Source organism: Monomorium pharaonis, chromosome 5 (genome assembly GCF_013373865.1).
Source record: "Monomorium pharaonis isolate MP-MQ-018 chromosome 5, ASM1337386v2, whole genome shotgun sequence".
NCBI lineage: Eukaryota > Metazoa > Arthropoda > Insecta > Hymenoptera > Formicidae > Monomorium > Monomorium pharaonis.
The window spans coordinates 9,093,544-9,102,961 of NC_050471.1; positions in this window are offsets into that span (position 1 = coordinate 9,093,544).

The following is a 9,418-nucleotide window of genomic DNA, read 5'->3' on the forward strand; positions in this document are numbered from 1 at the left end:
AGATCTACATATATCCTTGTAAAAGAAAACGCGTTAAAAATGACATGCACATTCAAATTACTTTCTTGAACTACATGAATTGTTGATATATATTATAGGATAAATAGTAAACGTGACTTGAATATTAGAGAGGAAAATTTTTAAGTACAATATATATTTTATTTTATTTTAAACGAAAAAGTATATATGCAAGATTGAAATTCTTAAAGCCAAAGATTAAGAAAAGTTTAAAAAAATACACAAATAGAATATTTGGATAATTTTTTACAGAATACATATATGTTTAATGTTATTTCAAAATTTTTTTATTTGTACACACGGAATAATATAAATTTAGTGCTATATAATAATAATAATACTAGATAAAGCTTTAGCTCTTGATTTCTTATATTTGTATATCTTTTTCAATTTTAATAATGTATATCATATAAGAGTAAATGGTAACTGTGCGTGTGCTACATTATGCAATTTAATAATCGAAGATAAACGGAACTTAAATAATTAATACTTATTATTCTCATTAAATATAAAATATAAATTAAAAAATATGAAATGCTACATATTTCACACAAAACAATTTAACCGCGATAAAATATTCTTCAGACTATTCGCGCGCGCGTTCGAGTGATGCAATGTGTTACCGCGGTCGCATACACCAACATTACGCAACGGCGTAGACTTGAAATTCATTGCCAGTCCGGGTGACTTACATTCTTTCCTTCTCGCTTGGAGAGACTTAGTGCCTAAAGTGCTACTGTATATGCGGAATATAGGATCAGTTTCCCGGGCTGCTTTGCATAAACAGGCACGACAACTTTAGCGTAAGTTTTGCGGGCGGAAGAAAAGTCGGATGATCGATAAATTACGCCTTTAAAACGAGCCCCTGCGAGGGGTAGATACATGCGCAACCTTTAAGGGAACACCTTTTCCGGCTTAAACTCATGAATTCGCCATTAATTAATCTGATATGATAATAATTCATAATTATTTTCTTCTTAAAGAGGCAAAAGAAAGTTTTAAAATGCTGTTCATATTTTATTTCATATAAAAATTATGCAAAATTTCTTTTTAATTCTAAAGACTGGCAAGAATAAAAAAATACAGCATAGGCATATTTAGATGATTTCTTAGAACACATACGTGTCTAATTGTAATTATAGTAATCGTATAACATAGTAATAGCATATTCTGAAGATTATTGGCCAATTTTAATCACAAAATTCTTTTATTGTATTCTTGCAGTATCATTTCTTGTGTGAAACCAGTGGAACACGTTTTAGTATTCTTTATAGAACAGAAATTGTAAGAACGGCAGTTTTAAATAGTTACAAATGGTTTCGCCGAAACTGTTTTTCTCTTTATATTATTCGACGGAGAATTGAAATATAAATTAGTCGAGAGTTTTTGAGGATACACACCACTCCGTGACGACGCCCGACTACGTCGCTATCGACGAGGCGCAATTGGTATGGGGAATATCACCGGGTCGATCCTCCGACACAAAGTTTATTCAGTCTCGTTACGCGATCCAAATATTATGCAAAGTGCTTCGTGCTGGTGGCCAGTTAACTGTACCGGCAGTACCGGCGACCGAGGACGTCGCATTCGTTATTTGCAGTAATTTCGCATCGATTTATACTCGAGCCGATACGCGGCCTGAAAAATAACGCGGTCTGCCCTTTTTACGGCGGCCCGCCCGCCCGCGATAAACTGACGCATTGCACGCGTGTAATACATACTAATAACGTATTACGAGTGATTCTCGAACTGGTTCCATTTGTCGCGGAGGTGACACTAATCGACCGTTTCGCCGTAACAAAGAATTAAACCTGGCCACAGAGAAACGAGCGATGCAAGGCGAAAAACTCATTTCATTTCAGGGGGACACTTTCACTTTTGAAAACATAAATATGTATTTTTAAGATATAAATAAATCGCTTAATAAATATATTTCCATTAAATATAATTTTATTCTTAAAAAAATACGGTTAAATTAATAAAGAATTTGCACAATACGCAAAATTATATTTCAGAATAAAATTTAAAAAATATAATATTACAATATGTATATAATATATAAAATAAAAAGAATGATTAAAATATTCTCATATAATAAAAAATCCATGGCGGTAAATCCACTGAAAAGTAATATATGCTTGCGTTTATTACGCATTTAAAAGAAATTTCAATGATCAATAATTTCATACATATATTTTTTAATTTAACTTCTTTCAAGACGCAGCCATACGACCACATAATAGAAATGATTAAGCTTTTGTTTTTTTTTTTAAATCATGTTGTAGATTTTTATTCGTCCGGATTTCAGTTATCAAAATACTGCGCTCATTTCTACAAACGTGAGATACAAAGTGCAATATTTCGCTGAGAAATTCTTAAGAAGAAACGCGAATTCTTAATTAATTCTCAGATAAAGTCGGTATTACTTCAAGAAATGTCTTAATCTTGACTGAACTCTTAATAATAAATTATGACGTATTTAGCGCCATTATACTCACACTGTGATTTTCTTATTTCTTTTATATGTTTTAATTAAATTTGTGAACCGCTCAATATTTTCGAAAAAATTGGCAAGAAAAAGTTTGCAAGAATTTTCGCTTCTTCCAAAAAAAATATCCCAGAAAATTTATTAAATTTTGTATGAAAAAATTTCTTTAATTGTAAAATATTCTTTATGAATCACTTTTTCTCTTCTTTTAAGAACTTATATAAATTTTTCGAGTTTTAAATTTTAAATATGTGCTGTCACTGATAAAGGTCACGAAAGCAGAATATTTCTCAGTGAAAGCTTGCAAAAGAACTTCTCGGCGAATAGAATCAATTGCGAAAACGGACGAGGGCTTCGCGAAATTTCGCAAAATCGCGTAACTCGTCGCAGTGAAAGAGGAAGCGTCCCACAGTCCGGTCACGTTCGGCTTTAACGGGATAACCTGCGGGTCCCGCAAATAATTAGACCTGGCCGAACGCGAGTCATTAAAAAGCTCTCGGAAACACTTTTCGTCGCGGACGCCATTGGTCTTTTTGCATTCCCCGCGGTAAACGATTGGGCCGCGTCGCGCGAAATGAAAACGATTAAATAGCACGCGTTTCGGACACTTTGGGAGACCCCTGCTTGAATCAACAGAAAATTGAAAGCCCCATGAATCGAGCGAAACGAGATCTAAACATGCCCCTTTTTCAATATCATTACGTCGAAAACAAAGCAATTTATGTTAAGGAATAAAACATTTTCTTTACGTAATTAAATTTTTTTACTTAATTACATATATTATCGTTGACTTGAGATTTATAACTTCATTAATCAACGTTAATTAACAGGTACAACAACTATTGATTGAAATTTAATATTAAATAAATCGTGTACTGTGACATTTGTATTTTATTTAAAAGATCTACAAATGCAGAAAAGAGTACTCGATCTTCCACAAAATTTCCCGCGTAAAAATGATATACTTTTATTGCCTGCATAAGTATTTTTGGGTTCTCGGCAAAGATTCCTGAGAATTGTGGGCCGGAATCACCCGATTTCTGCGGTGAGTTCTCGAACTCTTCTTATTCCGGGGCGTCGGTAGATCCCGAGAGCGTCGTTCACTTTGGCCAATTTGAAAGGACTACCCGCCGTGCCTTTAGCGCAAAACTTCTCCGCATCGTCAAGCGCGATTTTACGTTCGAACTTTGTGAGCCGCAGCGCCTCGGCACGCGCCGCTTATACGTAATCTCGTTTAGGATGCGCTTTACCCTTCGATGCGCTCGTCACGAGAGCTTTTTGAACTCCGACTGTCTCGTCCAATGATTCTACGCGGGTAAACCGGCACGCTTTACGCGTGCAATTTCACGTGTTTTCTGTTTAAACAAGTCCTCCCCGGGCCGATGAACTGCGTCTCGTCACACGAACGAAAATTCAGACGTCACATGCTTCGCGGTTTCCGTGAAGTTCCATGGCTCCTTGTCGCGACAATGCTGTTCTTTCATCGCGCAGATTCGACGCGGAACTATTGAAGATAATATACTTTTTTAATTATCAAAACCGCTTCTCTCTTTTTACATAATTCGCAACACTCGGCATTGAGCGGCGAGATTTTCATGAAATATTCACAAACAGATACTTTAACAAATAGCAAATCCTTTAAATGATTCATATCACTTTGGCTTACGAATTAGAATATTTTCTTTTATTTCTGATTAGAATGTTCTTTAACAAATATTTAATATTTTAAGCTTAAATATTTAAGCTCCCTCGCGTACGCCTGCAGTCCAGACAAAGATTTACGAGAGCTGCGAGAATTTCAAAGTCTCGCGAAATTCTTGCAGCATAATGCATCCCACTTTGCCGAAAGGCGGAAGGGATCTCCCGCGCGCGTCGAGTTCTACGCCCTACCGAAGCAGGAATTACGCGTAATCCTCTTTAAAATAGTTCCACCGTCATCGCCGGAATTAGAGAGAAATTTGAACGTCATATTCCTCCGCGCTTTGCGAGCGAAACCGTTTCGCGAGAGAAAGAGAGAAAGACTCGCGACCACTATTCGTCCCTTCACCTTCGTTTTTATTCCTAAATTCGAAAGATTTAACTGCTACGCCGCGAATGTCGATTCTCTTCGCGAATTCACGTTAATTCGCGCAAAGTACACGGCGCAATACGTTAAATAATACGTAAGTACTTTTTTATTGAACGCGTGCATTTTGATGCTTGGAACCGCGCGAATTCTCGGCGATTCAATAATCACAGACTGGAGAATAAAAATATCGGAAACATTTCTCATATTTACTTTTTATATCTTCTTTATATAGTATGCAAGATATCAATGGATTGGATATCACTTACTGTCTTATACATTGAAGAAGAATGTTAATTCAAACAAAAGGACAGTGACTGTGAATTCTAATAATCTAAAAATGTGTTATATAAACGATAGATAATCAAAGTAATGTAAACTTAAATAATAATACATAATAGATAACCAAAGTGTGAAAAAAATTTATTTAAATAATAGAAAATTGTTTTAAAAAGTAGTCGTTCTTTACATATACCTAACAAATGTATTACATAAAAAAAATATTCTCGCCTTTGGACTTAAAAAATTGATTATTTTTTAATAGTTCAAACTTTGAGAGTAAACAGAACAGATTAAAGAAGACTTATAAATTTTAACTTTTTATTAACGTATAAACTGCAACATTTAAAACTCGTTTTCTAAATAATATTTAAAAAAATTGTTGCCATGAAAACTTATCCAGTTTTAATCCCATTGACTCAAAATTTTTAAGATATATTTTCAACATATTTCTCTCTTGTGCGACAATTAAATAAAATTTTCAATTTTTCAACTTTCTACTTTCAAAAAAACTAATTTTTCAAAATATTGCTATTGCACAAAAATCATTTTGTTACTTTTATAGATCTGATGAGACCATTTATACAGACTAGGAAATCCTCTCAATTTTTTATTTTAGATAATTTATGCATCTTAAATTATAGCAATAGTATATTTTTAAGACAATTATACAGATTTACTAATAATTGTCAAAATTATTTTTCTTAATGTTATAAAACATGATTAAAGAACATTTAAATATCAAAGAATAAATAAACTAAATAAATAAGTTTACAGCTTTTACACTTAAAAAAAAAAGAACTTTTTTTCCAAAAAGAAAAATAATACTAAAAATAACCTTTAAGTGTGAATTTATAAGAACGCTTTGTCGTTTAGAGTAAAACATAATGCACAATATTTTCTTATCGAGATAATATCGAGATAATATCGAGATGAGAGTTCATCGATTTAATCCCCTTCCCCGGTTTCAAGGACACCGCGCGATAGGAACGCTCGTGCGTCTGGCGGATCTGCGACGCGGAATGGTACCGGAATAACGCGTCGGGACATCCCGCGGGACGTCGCTTGTCTGCGCTGCGGGCTGCATAATGCAACTCTTAGTTGCAGTACCGAACTGAAAAATAGAGGAAACGACCGGCAGCGCCGCGCCGCGGGTCGAAACGTGCCTCTATACAGACGCCCCACACTTATTTATTTAATGTCACTCGACTGCAAGACGATGCGCGACATTCACAAATCCTCCTCCCTCCTGTGCCGATAGATTTCCACCGTCTCGCGCCCTCTTGCATTCTGGTTTATCCCCCGTTCTCCTCAACTTCCGGGGGTTCAACTTTCTCTCAAGCCGTCCACGAGCGGAACTCGACGGGAGCGGCTTAGCGCGGCCGGCGGCGGGCGCCGCCGACTTGTTGCGAGTTTGCAAACTCGAATTAAAAGAGCTATCGACGTCGGAAAATCCCCGGGAAATTTACCGGCACGCCCGATTTCATGAATAACATTAGCTCTGTTCTCTTGCATTGTGATTGATTGAAAGGTACGGCGATTAGTCCGTGCTCGGAAGCGGAAGTGCACATTGATAAGTAGTAGATTGTGCCTCTAAGTTGCACTTGCGCGTTGCACTTTCCTCCTGAGCAATGCAAACCCTACTGTAATACTTATTATAGATGTTTAAAAAAAATAGTTTTAATCACGCGCGAAGAATAAATTTTCCGCAAATTTTGCTAATTCACGTTTCCAATTTGTAACAGACCAATAAAAGTTTATCGGTTCTCATTGTTTTACTAATCTTTTGGTTTACGGACAGTCGGATGGACAATTTAAGTGAGTGAGAGAGAGAGAAAGAGAGAGAGAAAAGGAAAGAGAGGTAAAAAAAATAAAATAAGATCTTGAAAGCGGAAACCACGAAAGATTCGATTTTGAAGAACTATCTATTGCTTTCTTACAGGCGAATCAACTTCGACGGACGATTTTATTTTGATATAAATCGACGTTAGAGCAATAAAACGTCCGTCTGCTCAAATATAATATCAGATATATTTCAGAGATCGAGGATCATTCGTAACATTCGTAATCAATGAAGAGTTAATCGCTAGAAAATTTGAGCACGTAAAATCGAAGTCTTGGTGAGAATCAATGGGTGTTACTTGAACTGAACATTACTTAATTGGTGTGCTAAATCTGTTTCAAGTAATATCTGCTGATTTTCCGGCCAATAGTTTATCGCGATTTTGACGCTAAACTAAACGCAAGTGGGTTTTTATTCCAAATAAATGGGAAGTTGTTTGGAAATATGGTAAAAACGATATGTCATGGGTGTTTAGCTTCATTTTCTACAAAGGCTATAAATTTCCGCTGAAGTTATTTCGTTTCAAGAAAACGAGAAGCGTAATACTTACGAAATAACGGAAAGAACCTGTTCAATGATACGTAAAGTTATGATCAAGCGGAAAACTCCGAAACGAAGAAAGTTTTTAAATCGAACGCGGCGTACTCGTCGGTTCGTTGCTTCCACGGTAATACACGGAAAAAACAAGCACAGTTATATTAACATGACATGCTTGGTTCAACAAGATTTAGTTGGACTAAATAGAATTTCTGGTTATCATAATAAAATATTCTGGTAACCAACCAGAATATTTAGGTGTGACAATGGTAAAATTTTGATTATTACTAATCTAGTTATAATATCTAAGTGTCTGGTTATTATAACTATATAACATAGATAGATAAACATGATATGTATAGTTAATACAATTAAACACAATTTTTGGTTATTATAATAAAATATTCTGGTAACCAACCAGAATATTTTGTTACAATATCCGTAACAGTTCATTGGATACCGTGTGTGGATGTCGCATCGGAATTATACGCGCAGTTCTTATTTCATTTGATGATCGTAAGCAGTGCTTCCAGTCTCAAATTTTTTACAGCAGCAAGCGATCGACAATCGACTATCTGCTGTCTTTTTTCCATGAAGGAGACAGCTCGAGAGAAAAGGAAACAGCAGATAGTCGAGTGCCGTCGACCAAGCTGTTCGCTATCCTCTCCACTTACAGCACACTGCTGTGAAAAGAGTCGAGACTGGAAACACTGTCGCGAGTTTCCTCACAAAAATCATAAATTTGGACTGTGGACGTGTTGGACGTGTTAAACGTGTTGGACGTGTTAAACGTGTTGGACGTGTTGTGGACGTGTTGTGGACGTGTTGTGGACGTGTTGTTGGATAAAAATAACCTCAAAAACGATTATATATTAAAAATGGATGATAAAACATGCGATTTACTTCGTGAATGGGGATTTGAAGAAAAGGATTTAATGAAAACCTACATGGTTTCGAAGTTCAGGATGCCGTAGGCTTAACCGCTGTAAATATATCTCATTTGTTTAACCCTTTTCCTGCGATAGTAGCACGTTTGCCATTGAGCGGCAATTTGTTAGTAGCAACTAAATTTGCCTTGTAAACTTATAAGTTATATATATGTATAATATATAATTAATGTAATTATTATTTTGTTATTGTAAAAGAAAGTATAAAATAAATATTCTTTATAATTGCTAGAAAACATTTTGTTATTTGTACTTTGGATAAATGAACTACACTATACTTGTTTCTTCAATCAGAAGTCTAGTTATATTTATAAGATATTACCATCATATTACAACTAACAATGTAGTCATTTTCACCAGAATTCAACCAGATTTATTTGGTTACTTGAACCATAATATGAGTCACCAAACTTGTCTGGTTGTCTTTATCAGAAACGCGTTACCAAATTTGTCTGATTAACTTAAACAAAAGTATGGATCGTCCATATTTTACCAGACGATCTGGTTAATATATCCAGATTTCTGATTGATCCAACTAAATATTTTTTTCCGTGTAGTTTTCGAAACTAATCGGAAAATACGGCTACGTCATATCCAAAGAAAATCGCAGCAAATATCAAAATGGATTTAACGTTAAGTTATTTTGACAATACATTGAATGAATTAGATAAAAAGATATTTATTTTTTTTTCCTAAATTATTTTTATAACTTATATCATACACAATATAAATAGACTTTTATCTTAAAAAATACAATGCAATTAAATATTTTATATCTAATGTACGAAAAGAATAATTACGGATACTGAAATATCTTCGTTAAATACAAATCAAAAAGTAATTTTATCATTATTTGTATCATTAAAATAATCGTGTAGAAAGATGAAACATATAATGATATTATTGCAAAGTTCTAATATTTTATCAACCAGCTTAAGCGTTCAATATAATTATTGTGATGGTCCAACGTAATTATTTTTAGATCTGTATTGCAGGAAAATCATTCTATCCGTATATAATTAAATATTTATATTTATACAATTTATCAATGTAAAATTAAATTATTATTCATGTATCTCATAATGTCATGCTTAACATAAATATTTGCTCTACCCCCCGCTCATCCTTCATATGGAGATGTAATAAATCGTTCAACCGCAATAAATCATTCATCCTCCAAAAACCCTCATGTGACCTTTCAAGAAGCAGATGCTTATCATGTTACCAATCGCCCCGTAGCT